Below are 23,555 nucleotides of genomic sequence, written 5' to 3' on the forward strand. Positions count from 1 at the left end.
TGTCGTTTGAAATTTTTACAGTTAACATCAACTTTACCCGATGTCCGAAATTGCTTTTAAGTCTGCAAACCGTCCATGAAGCTTCGATTGGGCAGTTGTGTTCGACACTACTGGCTTCCACAAGGTCTTTGCGATCAGCGCCTGGTTGACATTTTTTTTCTTTGATCTTCGCAAGATTTTTTTCCTCACGGATCTTTTTTCTTTCTCTTCAAACTTTCCCATACTATCTTAGGAACCACTCCATGTACCATGTGCTGTTCTCTGTTTTCTTTGTCTGGATGTCTTGAATGTGTAGTGTTGACCAAAGAACATCAAGCTATGTAAATTAAGAAAGCTGATTTACTAATACTACTAAAACTAGTTTTGAACAGATTCCTAAGTACAAGGTTGCTGAAATAGAATTTATTTTTATAGAATCATAGAATTTACAGTGCAGAAGGAGGTCATTCAGTTCATCGAGTCTGCACCGACCCATTGAAAGAGCACCCTACTTAAGCACATGCCTCCACCCTTTCCATGTAACCCAGTAAATAAACTATGCTATAACTCTAACTACAGAACTCTCAAATACACAACTACACTCTTTCATGCCTAAACATCTTCTGGAATCAAGGGTATATGATATGTATGATATATATATATGTCTGCTCTTGATCACCATCTGGTAGTAAGAAGTATTTACATGAAATTGTGAACCCTTTGGGCGCAATTCTCCGCAAATGCAGAGAGTCATAAAGGCTGCCGTGAAACTGGCCATGTTTCACGGCAGCCTCCGCGCCCCCTCCTGGGACCCAATTCTCCCCCCCGGGCGGGGCTAGCAGCGCGGCCCCGTGAAGCACGGCATCGCGGGCTTAGCGACCATCCCTAAGCCCGCACGCAAACGTCACGGCGGCTGACGTGCACGATGACATCAGCCGCGCATGCGCGGGTTGGACGGCTCCAACCTGAGCATGCGCGGATGATGTCATCACGCATATGCGTCAAACCCACGCATGCGCAGGCCGTCATGCTCCTCAACCGCCCCGCGGACTGATCCTGCGGGACGGCGGAGGAACAAAGAGTGCGCGGGTATCGGACCCGCTGCCCGCGATCGGTGCTCACCGATCGCAGGCCCATGCCACCCTTGGCACGGCCGTGGTGCGGCCGTGCCAATCGGTGCCATGGTTGTCCAGGATGGCACTTTGTGGCCGTTTTCACGAACGGTGAGAGCAGGTATGTTTGCGTTCGTGAAAACGGGCGTAAAGGCCTGGGAACCCGGCCCATCGGCTTGGGGAGAATCGCTGTTCGCCGTAAAAAACGGCGAGCAGCGATTCGTGTTGTGGAGCGGCCGTGGGGGAGGGGCGAGAATTGCGGGAGGTCGGGAAAAATGTCGGGAAGGCCCTCCCGCTATTCTCCGACCTGTAGTGGGCAGCGGAGAATCGCGCCCTTTATCTCTCATACATTATCCATATTGTTACACCAGCGATTGTGGGAGAGCTTCTCCTGTGGAGACACAGAGAGGACATCACTAGCCACATGTGTGGTTCACATTGGTGGGGTTGGGGTGAGAAGGGAGGCTGGTGAAGCGTGTGTGGGGGGAGCAGATGGAACGTTGGGGGGGCTGGTTCCGTTGGGGGGGGTGGGAAGGTTTTTGTGGGGCCGGTGCTGTCAACTCACTCATGCTGCCTGGTGTAGGTCATTGACCTTCTTGCTGCACTGGAGGCCAGTCCTTCTGGTCAGGCTGCCCGGAGGTACGGCCATTGCCACTTTGTCGCAGGCGGCACTGGCTGCTCTGTGGCTCACCCTCCGTGACCCTCGGGGGAACAAGACACCCTCCTGGCCTGCACCGCATCTAGGGGCCTCCCCAGGTCCATGTCTCCAAACCATGGGGCCGCTTGTCTCGGCGCCATGGCTACAAGCATAGTGGGTTGGTTGTGCATGTGCTGCTCGATCTTGTTAGCAGTGGGACTGGCTAATGTGGTCTGGGTGAATCGGTTGGTGAGCCTTCATTTATGGCATGAAGCCCATGGGGATTCGTTAAGTGGATCAATTAACGTTGAATAGCATTGCCTGGGAAGCTCACTGCAGTTCCTGCTTGCTATCACACTTAGAAGTCTTTCGGGAGAATTACGCCCTCAGTGTCATTTGATAGCGGTGGGGAACTTGGCGGCAGAACCAACAGGAAACTCCCTGAAAAACCCAGCACAAATGTACTTAGAAATGTTTCCATTGAATTTTGCCCACAATGTACTTAAGCAGCTTGCTTGCATGGTACAGCAGCACCATGCATGACCATATTTTGGAACTGCAAATCATTAAAGCCTCCAATAAACACAGAAATGTCGAGACACAGAAAATAAGAGCAGGAGCAGAGTTTTCAGCCCTTTGAGCCTGCTCTGTCGTCAACATTATCATGGTTGATCGTCTATCTGAATACCACACTCCAGTGCTCGCCCCATACCCCTTGACACCTTTAAGTCTAGAAATCTATCTATTCCTTTCTTAAATATATTCACTGATTTGGCCTCCACATGGTAGAGAATTCCGTAACTTCATCACCATCATTTCTCCTCAACTCACTCCTCAATAGCCTACCCCGTATCCTGAGACTGTGACCCCTTTTCTCGACACTCCAGGCTGAGCAAACAACACCCCTGCATCCAGCCTATCCAGCCCTGTCAGAACTTTCTATGTTTCAATTAGATCCCCTCTCATTCTTCTCAATTTCAGTGAACACAGGCCCCGTTGACCCAATCCCACCTCATACAACAAGCCTGCCATCCCAGGAATCAGTCTGGTGAACTTTCACTGTACTCCTTTTATGGCAAGTGTATCCTTTCTTAGATAAGGAGACCAAAACTGTGCACAATACTCCAGGTGTGGTCTCACCAAGGCCTTGTGCAGCTGCAGTACAGAAGATTTCCTGCACTCACGTCCTCTTTCAATGAAGGCCAACACACAGTTACGTTTCTAACTGCTTGCTGTACCTGTATACTAGGACACTGTTAAAGCTGTGAGGCTCAACCACTATGTGTTATATTACTAAATTGTAATATAAATATTACTCTTTTGTCTTGAATTCTGATGAGAAATAGTCAAAGTCTTTCAGATAATGGCAAAATGTTTATTGAGTAATATATAATAAACTAATGAGTTCATTCACTTCAGTTCTAAACTAGTAAAACAAGTAAGTAAGTTATATTAAATTAACAATTACAATTATAATCTGATAACATCTTCACTTTAGCTGTTCTTTACACACACTAACTCACACAATAAGAATGCGCGGGCAATTCCTTTTGTAGTGTTGCCATCGAGTGATCATTTGTCTGTACTTACTTTCCATTAACTGAACATGTATTAACATATATAGAGATCACTACATCCCCCTTTTTTGGGTAACATTTTCCTATTTACATTTTAAAAAAATTGTACATAAGAAATGTAGTATTGTGATAAGCATAGTACAGCAAATTCTGAATCACTTAAAAGTTCTCTGTTGTGTTCTGGTTGAACAGATTGCTGTTTTTGAACATGTCTGGTTACAGATTGGTTTAAGTTTAGATCTGGAAAAATTGGTTTGTGAACTTGAACTTTTAAAAGATCACATCAATTTCTTCTAATCAGTCCACTGTCTGAAGTTTTGATCAGATAGGATCTAGTTGAGAACCATAGCAGTGTCAAACCAACCTCCATCAGGAGTCTGATTATTACGATATCTTCTGCTACGAGAGGTTTAAGTGTTTTTGAATGTTGGTCGTAGTAATTTCTTTGTTTCTCATGCTGATGATGAATTTTCTTCAAAACATCAAGTTGATCAGGATCGCCAACATGAATTTGAGGTAATGTGGTTCTAATGTCATGATTGTATAATATTTGTGCTGGTGATAAGCCTGAGTTCAATAGAGAGGCTCGGTAGGATAATAAAGCCAAGCAGAAATCCGATTGAGAATCACTAGCTTTACTCAATAATTGTTTTACAATATGTACACCTTTTTCGAACTTTCCATTTGATTGCGGAAAATGAGGACATGACGTATCATGGCTGAAATTGTATGTTGTTAAAAATTCCGTCTACTCCCAGCTTCCAAAGCACGGACCATTATCAGACATAACAATTTGCAGTGTACCATGTCTTTCAGAAGTTTCTTTGCATGCTTTGATCACAGCTGCAGGGTGAGATCAGGTAGTCTCATTACTTCCAGAAAATTGGAATAGCAGTCAATCACAAGAATGCAGTCTTTTCCATATGAATGAAATAAGTATTTTCCTACTTTCACCCGTGGTGACGTAGTAATGTCATGTTGTTGTAACGTTTCTTTGCACTGAGATGGTTGATGCTTCTGACATGTTGAACATAAGATAATCATTTCAGCAATGTACTTGTTAATACCCGTCCAGTACATAGCTTCCTAGCTCTTTGTTTGCACTTCCCAATGCCGAGATATCGTTCATGAAGTTTGCTTCGTATTTCTGACCTAATACTTTCTGGAATAACAATTCTATCATTCCTGAGTAGTATACCATCTAATATTGTCAGTTCAGCTTGTATACTTTGGTATTGTGGACTGTGTCATTTTGGCGATCCTTGCTGTAGATAATGTATCACTCTATATCAGGTTTCATCCTTCTGTGTTGCTTCAAGGATCTGCTTCAGTTTTTGATCTGACGCAGGAAGTGTTTCTCTGTATAGTTGTAAATGAGCGTCTATATCATTAATTGATTCCATTGGTCGAATTTCAGTGTTGATAGATCTTGAAAGTGGTCTGCAATGACTAATTCTTTACCAGGACTATAGATTAGAGTGAAATCATAGCTCCTTAATTTCATCATCATTCTCTGTAACCTTGGGGTCATATCATTGAGATTTTTATCAATGATATGTATGAGAGGTCGATGGTCAGTTTCAACATTTTTAACATAATCATGAAATTTCGAAATACCAGTTATGAGTCCTAAGCATTCTTTCTTGATTTGCGCATATCTGCACTCTGTTGTTGTCATGGCTCTTGATGCAAACACAATAGTAACCCAGACTTTTTGGTCATCTTGCTGGAGTAAGACTGCACCTATGCCTTCTTGACTTGCATCAGTCGAGATTTTCGTAAGCTTCGTTGGGTTGAAAAAGTTAAAGCTTGGAGCCTGCACTACTTGTTGTTTAAGGTCCAGCTATTCTGAATTGTGACATGGAGTCCATCAAATTCAGTGTTTTTCTTTATTAATTGTAGCGCAATAGTTCTGGAAGATAGATTGGATGTGAATTTTCCGAGGAAATTGACAAAACCAAGAAACCTTAATACAGCTTTCTTGTCTTTTGGTTGCTGCATTTTCTTAATGGCTTCAATCTTCTCTTCATCTTGTTTGATACCATTGGCTGTGATGTTAGCCCAAATAAATCTTAATGATGAGGCTGAAAATGTGCACTTCGATTGGTTTAACTTTAAACAAACTGATGTGTGCATTTGAATATTTTCCTGAGCCTTGCAATGTGCTCTTCTTCAGTGGTAGACCATATAATCATGTCGTCCACATAGACTCGAACACCATCAATGCTCTCAGGCATCTGCTCCATAATTTGATGAAATATCTCTGAGGCAGAGATGATCCCGAAGGACATCCTATTAAAACAGTACCTTCCAAAAGGAATTTACAGAGGAGCTTGCTTGAGTCGTCAAGCTGCATCTGCCAGAAACCTTGTGAGGCATCCAAATTTGTGAAAATTTTTGCATTTAACATTTCAGAAGTAATTTCTTCTCTTTTGGGTATTGGATAATGTTCTCAACGTATATTCTTGTTAAGGTCCTTAGGATCCATGCAAATTCTGATATCTCCTGACGGTTTCTTCACACAGACCAGGGAACTAACCCAATTGGTCGGCTGTTTTACCTTGGAAATTATTCCTTGAGATTGAAATCGCATTAGTTCTTCTTTCAATCTTTCTCTTAGAGGCGCTGGTACTCTTCTGGGTGGATGAATTATAGGCTTCACATCCTTCTTTAGCAGAATTTTATATTGATGTGGCAATGTGCCCATACCATGAAAAACATCAGGGTATTCACTGAGTAACTGTTGAATATCACTTTCTAATCTAGACGACTCCGATGTGTTCAGAGAGATCCTTTGAATCAACTGCAACTCCTTCCATGCCTGAGCACCTAATAACGAAGATCTGTGGTCATCCGCTATCTCAAATCGGAATGTTCTCTGAATATCTCTGTTGAGAGCCGTTAAATGACACGAACCATGTGACACAATCTGATTGCCATTGTAATCTTTAAGTGTGCATGCTACAGGTAAAATCTTGTAATCCCCCTGGATGGATGATAAATCCTGACAGTTGAACAAATTGGCAGAAGCGCCAGTGTTTAGCTTAAAAACTATAGGGCAGTTGCTAATGTGCACGGTCGTTGTCCATTCATTATCATTAATAATGATGTTTACTTTCTGAGGAACCTTCTTTGTTGAATGAATACCTTTTATTGTTGCTTGAAGATCTGTCTTTGTTGCTTGAAGAACTGTCTTTGTTGCTTGAAGAACTGTCTTTATTGCTTGAAGATCTGTCTTTGTTGAGGCTTCAATGACTCCAACACAAAATGTGTTTTCCAGTGGAAAACTTTCATCTTCGTCCAAAGAATTCTGTTGTGAATTTATTCTTTCATGTTTTCAATTGATCTTACATTCTAATACTTTTTCTGTGTGGTTGGGAGAAAATTTGCTGATGATTTGCATTGAGAAGCAAAGTGGTTTAACCTTGAACACTTTAAACAGCATTTTCCTTGAACAGGATAATTTCCCTTTAAGTGGGCATTACCACATCTGTAGCACATCATGACATCATCTCTCTGACTCATGAGTGATGTTCGCACATGTGCAGACTTCTTTGGCATTTCGGTACGAATTGCGCATGCCCCGAGTTGGAATGGGCACGCTTAGGATAGCTGCCATCTCGAACACGCTTCTTTGCTGCCAGCGACACCATTTTAACTTTCTCAACCTCATGGTGGATTTTCACGCCTTTTCTCGTGGATAAAATTCTAAGTATTGATTTTTACTCTGTTCATTTGAAATGCACTTTTCCATAGTGATTTTTAAAGTTGAATCATTTTACCGTAATAGAGCTTCTCTGAGACTTTCGTCCGTTATTCCATAAACTATCTGAGCTCTGATCAGGGAGTCATGCAAATCAGCAAAATTACAAGGCTGGGCTAGACGTTTAAGATCAGTGACAAAGCTAGTGATGGATTCTCCATTCTTTTGTAAACGCTTTGTTGAAATCTGAATCGCTCCAAAATTTCATTGGTTTGCATTTTGCAATGATCATCAAATTTTGCAACAATCACTCTGAATTTACTTTTATCTTCGCCTTCAGCAAAAATAAATGAATTATAAATTTTGTTAGCTTGCTGACCTGCCAGGGACAGAAGCAAAACTTTTTGTGTAGCTTCAGAGGCTGTATTTAAATCGTGAGCTTCTAAATAGAGCTGGAATTTTTGTTTAAATAACTTCGAATTAAGATTTAAGTTACTGGTAGTCTTCAGATGTCTGGGAGACTGCACTTGGTCCATCGAATGGATTTGCTGTCGAGGATCCATTTGCTGCGATGACTTCCACAGCCAAACAGTTAATATCGGAACTTTATCTTTTTCTATCCAATTTTCTTACTTGGCTTTCTTAAAGCTTGTTTTGACCTGGTACCATGTTATATTACTAAATTGTAATATAAATATTACTCTTTTGTCTTGCCGAGTTGTCTTGAATTCTGATAAGAAAAAGTCGAAGTCTTCAAGGTGATGACAAAATGTTTATTGGGTAATATATAATAAACTAGTAAGTACTTTTACTTCAATACTAAACTAGTAAAACAAGTAAGTAAGTTTATATTAAATTAATAATTATAATTATAATACACTGCACTTTGATCTGATCATGCCTTCACTCTAGTTACTCTCCACACACACTAACACATACACACACTAAGAAAGAGCTGGAAACTCCTTTTTATAGGTCCTGTTATTGTTGCCATCTGGTGACCATTTGTCTGTACTTACTTTACATTAACTGAACATGTATTTTTTTTTAAATTTAGGATACCCACTTCATTTTTTCCAATGAAGGGGCAATTTAGCGTGGCAAATCTACTCGGTCTGCACATCTTTTTGGTTTGTGGGACGAAACCCATGCAGACACGGAGAGAATGTGCAAACTCCACACGGATAGTGACCCAGAGCCGGGATCGAACATGGGACCTCGGCGCCGTGAGGCAACAGTGCTAACCACTGCACCATTGTGCTGCCCCAACTGAACATGTATTAACACATACAGAGATCACTACAAGGTGAAAGTTAGAAAATGTGTTTATTGAAGTTTAATTATATACAAAGGAGAACAAAGAATACAACCCTGCTCCTTGACTCCCCGGGCATGACTAGTCATCGCCCAGCTGCTGCTCTGTGAGTTTGGACTCCCGCTACGTCACTCTGAGAGTCAACCAATCAACAGCCACTTCACCAGTTTTCACTCAAGGTCTGCTGTTCAGAGAGTCAATCGCAAACTCACGTTCCTCTGCTTTGTGAATCAACCTCCATTCTGCAAGTTTGCACTTGCACCTCCAACCGTCGCTTGTCATGCTCTGCTGTGCTACCAGGTCCCTTTGTACGTAAGCACTTCCCAATAAATGACCATTTAAATAGCACTCTGCAATTCTGTTTCTCCGACCTAAGTGGATAACTTCGCATTTATCCACGTTATACTGCATCTGCCACATATTCACCTGATGACCATCAATTCAGTCGAGAGAGTTTGTACCAAAGAACAGTAGCTTTAATCAACTAGAGCTACCTGCAGCTTCTCCCGCACTGAGAGGCTGTCTCAGATCGGCCAGTTATATACCTCCTCAGAGGGGCGGAGCCACAGGCAGAGCCAATAGCAGCATCAACACAACAATTCAACAGCAACAGTAGTGGATGACGATGACAATAGTAATAATAGAACAACAGTGAGTATACAATAGCCATACGTGGCTCACCACATCGCCCATTCACTCAAGTTGTCTCAACAGTTTACGTTTAAACATACAAGTCTCATGATCTCTTCAACGAGGCACCTCCAGAGGAACAGAAAGAAACCAAACCCTGACAGTCACCACAAATACCTAAAAAAGCCAATCTTTGGACACAGGAATTGAAAATGCCCCCTGTGCCGCTAAAACAAGGGTAAACGTAATTTTGCTGGGCAGTGGGAAAAGAGTCATAAGTCAATGTACTGATGCCACGCAGAAATTCTGAATAATCATATTTGGACCAGGCTTTCTTACTTCCAGCACACTGAAATTTAAGGGAAAAGTCCTGTTTCTAACCTCCTAAGACAAATACGTCACCATATAAAAATGTGTGTTGAGCATACTCATTAGTGGAAGCATGATGCTTCAAACTTATTAACCTCATTTCGTATGCAGTCCTGTGCATATAGTATTTCTATATTCTCGAGTCATCTGACAAAATAATTATTTTACATCAGCTGGCAGCAGACTGAAAACACAACAACATTAAATACATTAACATATGTTGGGAGCGATATCTCCACTCCAACCCCCCCTCCCCCCCCTTGTGCGGCACATTAATGAATGTGGAGGCGGCCTACCATTGGCTGGGGGCAGGATCTTACAGTCCCGCCGCTGTTAACGGGATTTCCCATGGTCACACCTTCCCGACAGGAGTGGTCGCCATCGGAGGGGCTGGAGGATTCCACCCGTTACCTCTGCTTCTCACTCCTCAGATGCTGCCAGGCATGCTGAGTTCATTCAGCATTTTCTGATTTTATTTGTGAGAATACAATTGTTCAGAGGCACACACATTTCCGATGTGAACTTATCAGTGAGATCGTTTTTTGACAAGGGTTGCATATCGAAACATTTTATTTATTTAAATTCAGATCTCAATGCACTGATTAATATTTCACTGACAAACCCCAAGTATAATGGGAATTTGCTGCAGAAAAAGGATACTGCAGGGATGATGATAAAATCAGGCACCATTTGGAACTACTTATAATATTTTACTGATGCTCTATCTTAAGCCTACAGCATTTTTGCAAATTATTACCAAAATATTTCCTGATGGGCCATGCGAGAGATATTTTAGGTTATGTACAACATCCCGAGACATGTTATGGTTGTGGCGTAGTTAGATAAAGTGCATTAATGAGACAGGAACTCCGATTTCACGCAAGCTTCACAGAATTTCTAGAACCAACCACGTTCTATTGCAATTAACTTTAAAATGACTGGGGAAAAAAATTGATTCTTTTGTTGGCTGTGAAAATGGAAACTTGGTTATTTGGAAAGGGTACAGGGAGTTCCCCCTGCGCATAGTTGGGTCTCAGTCCAAATTAGTGCGTCTTGAACAAATTCTGAGACAACAAAACTTGCATCAGGCAGCAAGAATTTCATGCTCGGGTTTTGAGGTATTTTTTTTTGCAATCCAGATGGAGGAGAGAAGGAGCCACGGCCAAAATTCTGATGTTCGGTTTGGTTTGGAGCCTGCCCACCTCAATCTCATGGAACTTGAACCTAGTTGGCTGCTGTAGAGTGCACTTGAAGAAAAAACAAACAAGTGCAATCACTGGGGAATAACAGCAAGATTTGAGAAATATAAAATTACATTTTCCAAAGCAACAGGGCACTTTCAGTCTCCAAAATTAGCATTGAATTCATTATGTTCTGTGAAAGCAATCTTCTTTTCATTTCATAATTGCAAAACAGCCAAACAAAAAAAAACAGTGTAGTTTTAATAAGCACTCAAGTTCAGACTGGAGACAGCACGCTCTGATCTGGATGCTGCACAAGTTTGCCATTGAATTGCTAATTAAGAATAATTGCTTGGAGGGCAGCACGGTGGCACAGTGGTAGCACTGCAGTCTCACGGCGCCGAGGTCCCAGGTTCGATCCTGGCTCTGGGTCACTGTTCGTGTGGAGTTTGCACATTCTCCCCGTGTTTGCGTGGGTTTCACCCCCACAACCCAAAGATGTGCAAAGTAGGTGGATTGAACATGCTAAATTGCCCCTTAATTGGAAAAAATGAATTGTGTACTCGAAATTTTAAACAAGAATAATTGCTTGCGATAAGCACTTCAACACTATGTTTAAACATAGTGAGCACATAGACAATGCGATTTGCACCCTGGGCTGAAACTTCGCAGGTGGGAGAGAGGGAAGGTGGCACGGTGGCATGGTGGTTAGCACTGGGTCTCACAGTGCCAGGGGCCGGGGTTAAATTCCAACATTGGGTGACTGACTGTGTGGAGTTTGCAAGTTCTCCCCGTGTCTGTGTGGGTTTCCTCCAGGTGCCCTGGTTCCCTCCCACAATCCAAAGCTGTACAGGTTAGGTGGATTGCCCATGCTAAATTGCCCGTTAGTGTCCAAAGATGTTCAGGTTAGGTGGGGTTACAGGGATAGGGTGGGAAAGTGCACCCAGGTAGGATGCTTTTTCAGAGGGTCAGTGCCAACTCAGTGGGCCGAATGGCCTTTATAGGAGAATTCTGTAACTCATATCACAAGTTGCAAAGGAAGGCCTGGGCTTGCACAACAGAGTTTGCTCACCCCAACATCATCTCTGTCACGAGATTCAGTTCAGCCTCTCTCACAACAAGACATCAAACAATTGGGCCCCGTGAAACTGTAATAAGACCTTCCTCAGTGAGCAGATTGCAACAAAACCAGTGATGCGTAGGTGAGAGGAGGGCTGCGGACATTGGAGCCTGGTTATCAGGTTTCAATGGGCCTACGAGGTGAGCTGGGGGGGCGGGGGGGAAGGGATTGATGCTGGGAGATGTTTTTTCTAGAGGAAATGTAGGGGGGGGGGGTGGTTTGGGAGGTGGGGAAGGGGTTCGATGTTAATAATGGCTAGAGGTGGGTCAGGCTCATTGGGCAGGACCTGGTGGTATGATGATGGTGGATAAGAAGGGTGGGGGGGGGGGGGGTGAGAGACCCCCAGTTAGGATAGCCATGTGGAACGTGAGGGGGTTAAGAGGTCCGGTCAAGGGTGCTTGCGCATCTTAAAAGTTTGAAAGCCGATGTAGCAATGCTGCAGGAGACTTACTTGAGGGTGAAGGACCAGGTGAGACAAAGGGCTGAGTTAGTCAGGTGTTTCACTCTGGATTTGATGGAAGGGCCCAAGGGGTAGCGGTAATGGTCAGCGAAAGAGTACGCTTCCAGATGGAGAAGGTGTCGGGGTGTCGGACCAGCCAGGGTTGGAGACGGGTGTGTTGGCAGATGTTGTAGCCTTTGCCTCGTTGATCGCACAAAGGCGGATCCTGATGGGATGGAGAGCAACCTCTCCACCCTGTGCCCTGGCGTGGCGGGGGGACTTTTTCGAATTCTTGACTCTTGAGAAGATTAAGTTTGAACTGAGGGGAAGGATGGAGGGGTTCTACAATTCGTGGGCATTATTCATTATGCACTTTCAAGAACTGGATAACATCAAACATTAGTTGGGGCGTGAGGGTGGGAGGATTGTGGGGAGGGGGGTTGTGTGTGTTAATGGCGACTATGGGTGATCCCTAATTCCTTTTTGTCAGTTGTTTATGTTAACATGCGGGCTAATGTTTGGGGATAGGTGCGAGGATGGGAGGATATGGGGATTGACATATTTGATACTGATTATTGTTTATGGTCGGTGGGTGTAAATTTGGGAGAAACTGTGAAAAAGGAGAATTAAATATATTTTTTTGAAAAACAGTGACGCGTGAGGACAGCATGGTTCACTGGTGCCATGTATTGGTAACATTGGACAGAATTTTACATTCCTCCAAACCACCCCCCCCCCCCCCCCCCCCCCCACCAAACCCAAGGCAGGTTCTGAAGATGGGAGGGAGGAGTGTACAATTGAATGGGTAGCCTTCCCCTCAGAATCCTGCCCGGCACAACCCAGATGCAATTTCATGGTTGGGAAGGTAGGGCCTCAGGCGGGAAACCTATTTCGCCTATTAAGGTGCTGAAGTGGCCGCTAAAGGGCATTTCACCACCCAGCCTAATTTTAGGCTGGCGGAAGCGGGTGCAAATAGAGCAGGAAACAGAGCTTCTCTCCATCTCAGGTGGGATTTGTGATTCAGATTTGGGGCTCACTCTCCTCTATGACCTTGGAGTTCTGGCGTTCCCTCCCCGCCTGGCCTGCACCCTGAAGCCGTGATCGTCCCCCTTCCCCCTTCCCCTGCAGTGCGCCCCCTACCCTCCTGGCCCCAATATCCCTGGGTCGTATCTTTACAGTGGTCCTGCGACTCTCGTGTCTATTTTGAAACATGTTTAGCTTCCTTACGTGCACTATCAGGATAAACTCATATTTTCCACTCAGCACTGGTACAAAGCAATTTGGGCACCAAACTAGGAATGAAAATCTAGGTTCACTGCCCCACCTGACGTCCAACAGAAGCAGACCAAGATTCCTTGCAGGTGGTCTTTATCACTTCTGTTTGACACCAAATGGAGTGTAAATACATTGCAGTGTCAAACGTTTTTAAAGATGTGCTCATGAAGCCACATAATAACAATTTAAATGTTTAATATGTGGGGAGTCAGCCCTTCTTACTTTTCAAACATTTATGTGTTTAAACAGTTGCAGGAGAAGTCTGCCCAACTCTATGTCCAGCTAAACTCTCACATCTGCAGGCAGTTAGAAGCTATGCAGTTTGGATGTGGTTCTCTCTGGCTCAAACCCAAAGCAGATTTCAAGCCATGAACTGAAACCCATTTTTTTCACTAATAACTTGAAATATTTTCCTCAGACACAGAATTACACAAAAGGTAAAACAGAACTACAAAAGACAGTGGACACTAAGAAAAGAAAGTGAAAGTCATTCAGAAAACGAGAGAAACTCTCAAACAAAGTAGGAAAAGCAAAGAAAAAAAAGCAATGAGATGACAGACCCAGATCCAAGAAATAAAAACAGAAAACGCTATAAATATTCAGAAGCTCAGGCAGTGGGAATGATTTAATCCCAAAAAATCAGAGTTCATTCAGGGCGGTGTTGTCTTCCGTGGTTCCACCGACATGAAGACACAAACAGGACATATACGTGTTCAACCAGAATGATAGTTTATAGTTAAACATGTTGGCAGGTAACTAACAGGTCTATGTAAAAGTTATTTAAATTCCGAGAGAGCTACTGTAAGTGCAACCATTCTACTATCTGTCCTACTGTCGACTCACATCAGCCACATGATGCATGTCTGGCACCACCCACTGGCAGGAGGTCATACCTGCGATTACATGATGGACAGCTTTCTACATTTGTATAGTTATATGCAGTTATACACAGCTATGCGCAGATATGCACACATGCATATCACCACATTCCTCTTACTTTGGAGATAAATGTATTTACAAACACATATGCTGGACATCCTGTTATAAGTTCAGCCTATCATGCTTGCGTCTTATTCTGGACAACCTTCTGAGCAATAGCTGAGTTGGTGAGTGTGCCCCACTTTTATCAACTTGGCCTTTCCCCATGCACCTCTGCAGATGCATAACGGACAGCCTGTGTCTTCCTCCAGTTTGGGATTACACCCAAACTCTTCTTCTGGGAAGCTAGGGAGGAGATTCCTGAGTGTTTGGCTTTGATCTTTGTCTTCAGGAATAGTGCCAGAAGACTGGAGGATAGCAAATGTTGTCCCCTTGTTCAAGAAGGGGAGTAGCGACAACCCCGGTAACTATAGACCAGTGAGCCTTACTTCTGTTGTGGGCAAAGTCTTGGAAAGGTTTATAAGAGATAGGATGTATAAGCATCTGGAAAGGAATAATTTGATTAGAGATAGTCAACATGGTTTTGTGAAGGGTAGGTCGCGCCTCACAAACCTTATTGAGTTCTTTGAGAAGGTGACCAAACAGGTGGATGAGGGTAAAGCCGTTGATGTGGTGTATATGGATTTCAGTAAAGCGTTTGATAAGGTTCCCCACGGTAGGCTATTGCAGAAAATACAGAGGCATGGGATTCAGGGTGATTTAGCAGTTTGGATCAGAAATTGGCTAGCTGGAAGAAGACAAAGGGTGGTGGTTGATGGGAAATGTTCAGACTGGTGTCCAGTTACTAGCGGTGTACCACAAGGATCTGTTTTGGGGCCACTGCTGTTTGTCATTTTTATAAATGACCTGGAGGAGGGTGTAAATGGATGGGTGAGTAAATTTGCAGATGACACTAAAGTTGGTGGAGTTGTAGACAGTGCAGAAGGATGTTACAAGTTGCAGAGGGACACAGATAAGCTGCAGAGCTGGGCTGACAGGTGGCAGATGGAGTTTAATGCAGAAAAGTGTGAGGTGATTCATTTTGGAAGGAATAACAGGAAGACAGAGTACTGGTCTAATGGTAAGATTCCTGGAAGTGTGGATGAGCAGAGAGACCTCAGTGTCCATGTCCATAGATCCCTGAAAGTTGCCACCCAGGTTGAGAGGGTTGTTAAGAAGGCATACGGTGTGTTAACTTTTATTGGTAGAGGGATTGAGTTACGGAGCCATGAGGTCATGTTGCAGTTGTACAAAACTCTGGTGCGGCCGCATTTGGAGTATCGCGTGCAGTTCTGGTCGCCGCATTATAGAAAGGATGTGGAAGCATTGGAAAGGGTACAGAGGAGATTTACCAGGATGTTGCCTGTAATGGAGGGAAGATCTTACGAGGAAAGACTAAGGGACTTGAGGCTGTTTTCGTTAGAGAAGAAGGTTAAGAGGTGACTTAATTGAGGCATACAAGATGATCAGAGGATTAGATAGGGTGGACATTGAGAGCCTTTTTCCTCGGATGGTGATGTCTAGCACGAGGGGACATAGCTTTAAATTGAGGGGAGATAGATATAGGACAGATGTCAGAGGTAGGTTCTTTACTCAGAGAGTAGTAAGTGCGTGGAATGCCCTGCCTGCAACAGTAGTGGACTCGCCAACACTAAATGCATTCAAATGGTCATTGGATAGGCATATGGACGGAAAGGGAATAGTGTAGATGGGCTTTAGAGTGGTTTCACAGGTCGGCGCAACATCGAGGGGCAAAAGGCCTGTACTGCGCTGTAATGTTCGATGTTCTAGGAGAGGCCTCTCTCGGGATCAACCGGCTGCATCCGACCCCAACTCCAGCGGGATGCGGCCAGTAAATCGCGCCTAGTAACTGTGGAAAAGGGAGCAGAGTTAACATTTCAGGGCCAATGGCCTTTCATCAGATCTGAAAATTATTAAATATTTAACAGTGCATAAACGTATCTAGAGGCCAGGAAATAGATGGGAGGGAGGACAATAGGTACTGATACTGTCAGCCACACATGTTAAACCTAAATATTTAGCTTGCCATCACAGACTACATATAATATTATCAGTCCTCATTCTTTCTCACTCTTAATCATTATGAAACTTATTTTTATGAAGGTAAATTTATTCTACCACACCTGACTGAGCTATTGGTCCTATTATTCCTATATTTCCTTCTTGCTCTGATTCCCATCTTCTAAAGAGCTGCAGCAAATCACAACAAAATTAGTTGAAACAAACTAAAATGCTACTGAGCAATTCCAAGCTAGGCGTGAATGTAGGATACTTCCAACTATAACTATGAGCTTAATTTCAGGGTTTGGGAAGTGACAAAAATACAATGGCAAAAAGCAGGACTAAGAAAGAGCTTTGCCTATGTGGTTGGGGCTCTGGTGGCAAATATCAGCAGGTTTGCTTGGTCAGCAGACAGTCAGTGCGATGATCGGAGGAAAAGATAGGAGGGCCTGGTGAATTCTCCAGTGAGTGAAATTGCCCAGTTAGCAGGATTGACAAGAATCTGGGGGTTGTGAGTGGGGTGATGGGGTGGCGGTGTAAAGAATCAAAGAATCAGATTGACCAAGGGCTTGGGAACTTAGAGAACTTTGCGTGGGCTGTGCACTCAATCCTGGAATTGCAATGTTGGTGGCAAGCTGCAGAGGCAATCGAGGCAATGTGGTTTGAAGATGAGAGATAATGATGACTGCACCATTTTGAAAGGTAGTGATGGGGTGGGGGTGAAAGAGAACAAGTGTGATGGTGGGTGAGGGAACAAAAGAGCTCAGGTTAAGCAAGAGCATTAGGCACTGTCATATGCCTCAGCATCTACTCATCCAATACATTTTGTGAAATGCTCTTTCCTCCACCATTCCACTGTATGGCACATAACAGTGGTGGGGAGTCAAGTATCATTGATTTTTTACAATTACCTGTAGAGCTGCAAGGTCAGTAATGCTGAGTTTAAGAACACAGAGCCTTTTTTACACTGCATAACAGGTTTTAATAGCCAGAATTTTGCGGCTTTTTGCTGGCGGCGGGATAATGTGCTCACGCCGGCAGTGCACCCCGGCCACAGGTTTCCCGGTGCTGTGGGGTGACTTCAATTGGAACTCCCATTGACAGAGATGAGAGCAGAGAATCCCGCCAGCAGCAAACGGCGTGCTGCCGCCCACTGCCGAAAAATACATGGCTGGGAGGCCGGAGAATCCCGGCCAACTTATTCAATTGTAACCTCAAGCCTGAATAAGTTGCCACCCCCAGCATGATCAAATTGTGACACAAGAAATAAGTGCCAAATAAAACATGCACAATCAAAGGCTTTTCATTTAGGAACAAAAGATACATCTACTTGGACTTGACAATTCAAGATGGAGTCCAAATAATGATGGGGGGGTGGGGGGTTCAAAAAAGTTATCTGTAGTTCAGAGAAACTTCATCTGACCCCCAGATAGAGAACTCTTTGTTCTCATAACATTTATTGGTTTCATGATGTTAATAAAATTATCTCTTATAGTTGTTCTTAGGTGCCAAAAACAAAGACAGACTTTCCTCGGGGTTTTTTTGTTGTAAATATCTAGTTTATGATTCATGTGCTTTTGTTTAAGTTTAGAATATAACTGTAGTTTGAAGAAATAAAGCTTTAACTAGGAGCGGGTTTAAAAGTAGCGAGAGTTCAGAGAGCAGAGACCTAGCCTGTGGACAGGCACTACAATGGAGATGAGACATCACAGGGAACTCAGTACAGTAGTCCCCCGTTATAACGCGCCCCGCAATACCGCGGTTCGCGATATACGGCGGGGGGGTTTATGGACCCCAACTTACTTGACTCATTTTAAACTCTTTTTGAAACAGCACCTTTTTGAGCCGCGATGATTAGACCGATTAGCAGCGATGATTACCCGCGATGATTAGACCGATTAGCAGCGATTATTACCCGCGATGATTAGACCGATTAGCAGCGATGATCACTGTCTTGTACTGTAGAACGATTAGCCGCGATGAGTAGCCGCGACCGATTAGCCCAGTTACACAGCCATAAAAGGGATACCTTTTCCAGTGCAGGTATCTTCGAATTCGAGTTCAGTTGCTGTCGTGTCGTTCAAAATGTTTAAGCGCAAGTCTTACTCAGTGAGTCAAAAGATACATTTGATAGACCGGCTTCGAAACGGGGAAACGAAGGCAAAATTATCCAGAGAGACTGGTGTACCAGAGTCAACCCTCCGTGGGTGGGTGAAAGATGAGCCCAATTTAAGAGCATATGTTGGGACAGTTTCTCAGAGTGAAGGGCTTAGCAGGAAAAAGGCAAGGAACGCTAGTGACAGTAACTTAGAGAAGGCTGTGTTCACCTGGTTTGTTCAGGAACAGTCTGGTGGCACCCCCCTATCTGGACCTATCATCAGGACTCAGGCTGAGAAGTTCCATCACCAGCTCCACCCAGAGGACAGCAATTTCGTAGCCAGCAAGGGTTGGCTCCATCGGTTCCAGAAAAGACATGGGATAGGTGCAGTTACCATCAGTGGTGAGCAGAGATCCGCCGACTCAGGAGCCGCAGCAGCCTTTCCCGACATCCTCAAGAACTACATGGTGCAAGAGGAGCTGACCCCAGAGCAACTCTACAATGCAGATGAGTCAGGGCTTTACTGGAAGATGCTGCCTGACAAGACCCTAGCTGTCAAGGATGATGCCCACAAGACTCTGGGGTACAAGCAAGCCAAGAACAGGCTCACCATCCTGTTTGCCAGCAATGCCACGGGAACACACAAGCTGAAGCCATTGATTGTGGGCAAATTCAAGTCTCCTAGATGCTTGCACCACATCAACATGGAGAACCTACCCATTACCTACCGGAACTCTGGCAAAGCCTGGATGACAGCTTTCTTATTTGAGGAGTGGTTCTTCAAGTTCTTCGTACCCAGTGTCAGGGACCACCTTAGAGCCCGCAACTTACCGCAGAAGGCCACACTCCTACTGGACAACTGCTCAGCCCACCCTCAGGGAGATGTTCTCATGACCAGGGATGGGCAGATCCAAGTGCTCTATCTCCCAAAGAACACCACCAGCAAGATCCAGCCATGTGATGCTGGCATCATTCAGACCTTCAAGTCTGTGTACAAAAAGGAACTGATCCTGGAAATGATAGACTCTCCTCTCACTGTCCCAGATTACCTGAAAGCCATCACCATCAAGGATGCCTGTTATCTGGCAGGGAAGGCCTGGGGAGCTGTGACAGAGAAGACCATCGCCAACTGCTGGAACAAGGCCCTAGGAGCAGCACTCCCACGACCCCAACATTACCCGGATGAAGAGGATTTCGTAGGCTTTACTGAAGCAGAGATCAGGGCAGCTGAGGAGAGGCTAGAGGACCAACTGGATGAGAACCTAACACTCCAGGATTGGGTGGACAGGTGGGCAGCAGCAGAGGATGACATGGCACCCGCAGAAACATTCACAGAGGAGGAGATCATCGACCAGGTCACCCAAGAGGAGGCAGAAGAAGAAGAAGAACCCCAGCCCACAGTGGCAAAGAGCCACTCGGATGCCATCGCGCACCTGAAGTGGCTCATAGCATACACAGAGCAGCAAGACTTCGACCCAATATACATCCTGCACCTGAAGAACCTCCAGAGACAAGCACAAGTCAAGATGAGGAAGGGGATGTGCCAGAGGAAACTCACAGACTTTTTTAAATGATTTTAAAAATATGCGTGTAAGTACAATTTTAAGTATATTATTGTATGTATACTGTATATTATTGTATATATTTTAATACATTTAAAACTTGATTTAAGACTTGAACGAACTTTGCTGTTTCTTATTTAAAACGCCCTTCCATTCAGCAATGTTCAGCATAGTCAGCGATGTTTCCTCTCGTTCATTCATTTCGATATCCGCCATCTTGGATATCCGCGGCTCGGTGGCTGTCTTGGACCCGAACACCCGCGTTATAACGGGGGACTACTGTAGTTGATTGGCTGGTGAGCATGCTGCTTGGGCACTGAGTCTAAACAAGTGGCAGATTAAAACCATTAAAAATATGAAATGTTAATCATAAATAACAAGTGAGTAGCTGGTGAATCTTATCTTTTATTTTTAAGTACGGTTTACTAATAGTAATAAAGTGTGTTAAATATTATTTGGATTTATTAGTATTTTTAATGTGTATTAATAGTAGTAAAGTTTGCTATATTGATAAAGTGTATTAGTATTGAGAAGGTTTATTTGTAACAGCAAGGCTAATTTATAAATACAGGAATGGTAGTGCTACTCCAATCTCTAGAATATACATCCTGTGTTATGTGGGAACTCCAGAATGCTTCTCGTCTTCTGGATAACCATTTTTGCAGGAAGTATTGCCAACTGCAGTAGCTTGAGCTCTGGGTTTTGGAACTTGAACAGTAGCTACAGCCATTGTGGTGAACCCATGATGTTGAGAGCTTTATAGATAGCACATTTATAAATGTGCTCAATCCACAGCTTAAGAGTATGCAGAAACAGAGGGGATGAGTGACTACCAGACAGTCAAAAAGGAATAGACAAGTTTGCAGGAGTCCCATGAGTGCATTTCATTCTTCAACCATATTCAGTTCCAGGAACCCAGGGTCAATTCCCGCCTCGGGTGACTTTCTCCCCATGTCTCCAGGTGCTCTGGGTTCCTCCCACAGTCCAAAGATGTGCAGGTTAGGTGAACCGGCCACGTTAAATTGTCCCTTAGTGTCCAAAAGGTTAGGTGGGTTACTGCGTTACAGGGATGCTGGAGACCTGGACTTAAGTAGGGTGCTCTTTCCATGGGCTGGTGCAGACACGATGGGCCAAATGGCTTTCTTTTGCACTTTAAATCCATGCAAGTGATGGTTTTGCATGGACCGGTTGATGCGGGGTACAAACTTCACTAACCCCACCAGCAGGGCACTGAAGTATGGCGATGGAATTGGTGCCAGGCACAAATTGCCATTTTTCTATTGTCTGCCCGATCGCAATTCTCGCTGCTGCCGGCAGGTAGCAGAGAATTTAGGCCTATGTTAATCTTCATGCATCCAAATTTCAAGATTCAATCATTTCACGGGACTGCAGTTCAGCTTTGATGGCTTTTGACCTGCAACACAATAAGATTAGAGTTATTCTGCCTGCTCTAGTCACCAGAATTGCTGTGTCGGATTTGTCTTTCAACTGCAGTGTCTCTCATCCCTCGGAAGCTGGTGCTAACATTTGTTGCAGAGTGGTTATGTTCACCATTCCCCATCAGTTCCATTCTTAACACAATTATAAATAATTGTGAAACTCACAGGTAGTTGTTATAGCGGCCTGCCCTCGCTCTGGTCTCAGCCTCCAAATGTTCTGCAGCGCCAGCTTCCCTCGTGCCAGTCACAAGGTTCAGCGGTTAACACAACTCTTGTGAGACCTCAACACCCGCTGCACTGCGAGATCACCCAGACACTCACTGATTGGACAATATCGGGAGCTTTCTGATTGGATGCAAACACAGAATTCATCTTACACCTCAGCTAACTAACATTTTTGATTAACCAGCACCATCCGTTCCTGGAACATTCTGGAAGACAGATATTTTACTGCAGTTTGATTTCTGAAAAAATATTATGAAAGAATAATGGAAAATAGTGTCTAAAAAGTCAATTGAGATTGAATTATATACGCATGGAACACACATATACGTGTCACAATATACCACAATACAGCTGCATACCAGAAGGGTAATTTTAAAGATACATTATCCCTCAGAGACACTTCGCTACTAGTCTTAAGTGCCTATTAAACTTTCTGTATCAGCTTAGGTTTCCAGATGCTTTAGGTTTAGATGCTTTAAAATGTCTAACACCACATATATTAACTTACGCTTAAATATCAGACAGGCCTAAATGCACATCTTCTATCCCAATTTACTTTACCATATTGCATTGTTGGCGAAAGTATTTATCTAACTGGGAAGCCCGAATAGTGCATATTTTGTAGAGAAGATGCAGTCCATTAATGCAAGTTTTTATAGTCTTCAAAGAAACTATGGGCGAAATTCTCCGCACCCGCGGAAAGTCGCAAAACCGTCGTAAAAATCGGGACCGTTTTACGACGGTCGCGAAGGCTTCATTTCCCGACGGATTCACTTCCTGGAAATGGGCTAGTAGCGCGGCCGCGTCAATTACGTGCGTGATGACGACGGAACGCGACGACGACACGAACCCGCCCATGTGACGCCGCCCGACGCCGTAAAAAGGCGCGGGCGACCACAGAATCTGTCGGGCAGGATGTCGGAGCCGAGGAGAGCTGCTCCTCGCTTTGTAGATGCAGACGTCGAGGCGCTGCTCGATGCCGTGGAGCAGAGGAGGGGCATCATCCGCCCGCGGAGAGGGCATCGCCAACCTGCCAGCACGGTACGCCAGGCCTGGCGTGACGTGGCTGCTGCCGTCAGTGCTGTGGGGCAGACCCCTCGCTCAGCAGAGCAATGTAGGAAGAAGCTACACGACCTCACCAGGTCTGCCAGGGTAAGTGCCATGAGGGTGCCCCCTAGTCACAACCATTCCTCCCCCTTAACTGCCCGGGGTGGGGGGGGGGGGGGGGGGGGGGGGGGGGGGGGAGGGATTGGGGCAGAGTTATTTGAGGGTGGTTCACAAAGTTGTCACAGACCCAGCGCTCTGGCCCCGAGGAGAGATGCAATCGTCTGATGACAACTTGCCCCCCCCAAACTGTGCCAGTATCTGAACGGACTGCTGATACCTACCGTTTTGTAATGATCTACCTATGTTCCCTCCCCCAACAGGCCAAGGCCGCTCATAACCACCGTGAGCGGCACAAGACTGGAGGGGGTTCGCCCAACATGCACCCCCTCAGCACCTTTGAACAGAGGGCACTGGACCTTGTTGGGGGGTCTGCCACCCGCGATATCGCGCAATGCGAGGTTGGCGGAACTGCAGCAAGTGAGACAACCCTCCCTGACAAACACTCACCCCTCCCCCATCCTCTGTCCCTTCACAAACCCTGCCCACTGGGACACCTCCCCCATCCTCTGTCCCTTCACAAACTCTGCCCACTGGGACACCTCCCCCATCCTCTGTCCCTTCACAAACCCTGCCCACTGGGACACCTCCCCCATCCTCTGTCCCTTCACAAACCCTGCCCACTGGGACACCTCCCCCATCCTCTGTCCCTTCACAAACCTTGCCCACTGGGACACCTCCCCCATCCTCTGTCCCTTCACAAACCCTGCCCACTGGGACACCTCCCCCATCCTCTGTCCCTTCACACACCCTGCCCACTGGGACCGTCCAGCGGCCTGCCGAGCAAATC

Source organism: Scyliorhinus canicula, chromosome 11 (genome assembly GCF_902713615.1).
Source record: "Scyliorhinus canicula chromosome 11, sScyCan1.1, whole genome shotgun sequence".
Classification (NCBI taxonomy): domain Eukaryota; kingdom Metazoa; phylum Chordata; class Chondrichthyes; order Carcharhiniformes; family Scyliorhinidae; genus Scyliorhinus; species Scyliorhinus canicula.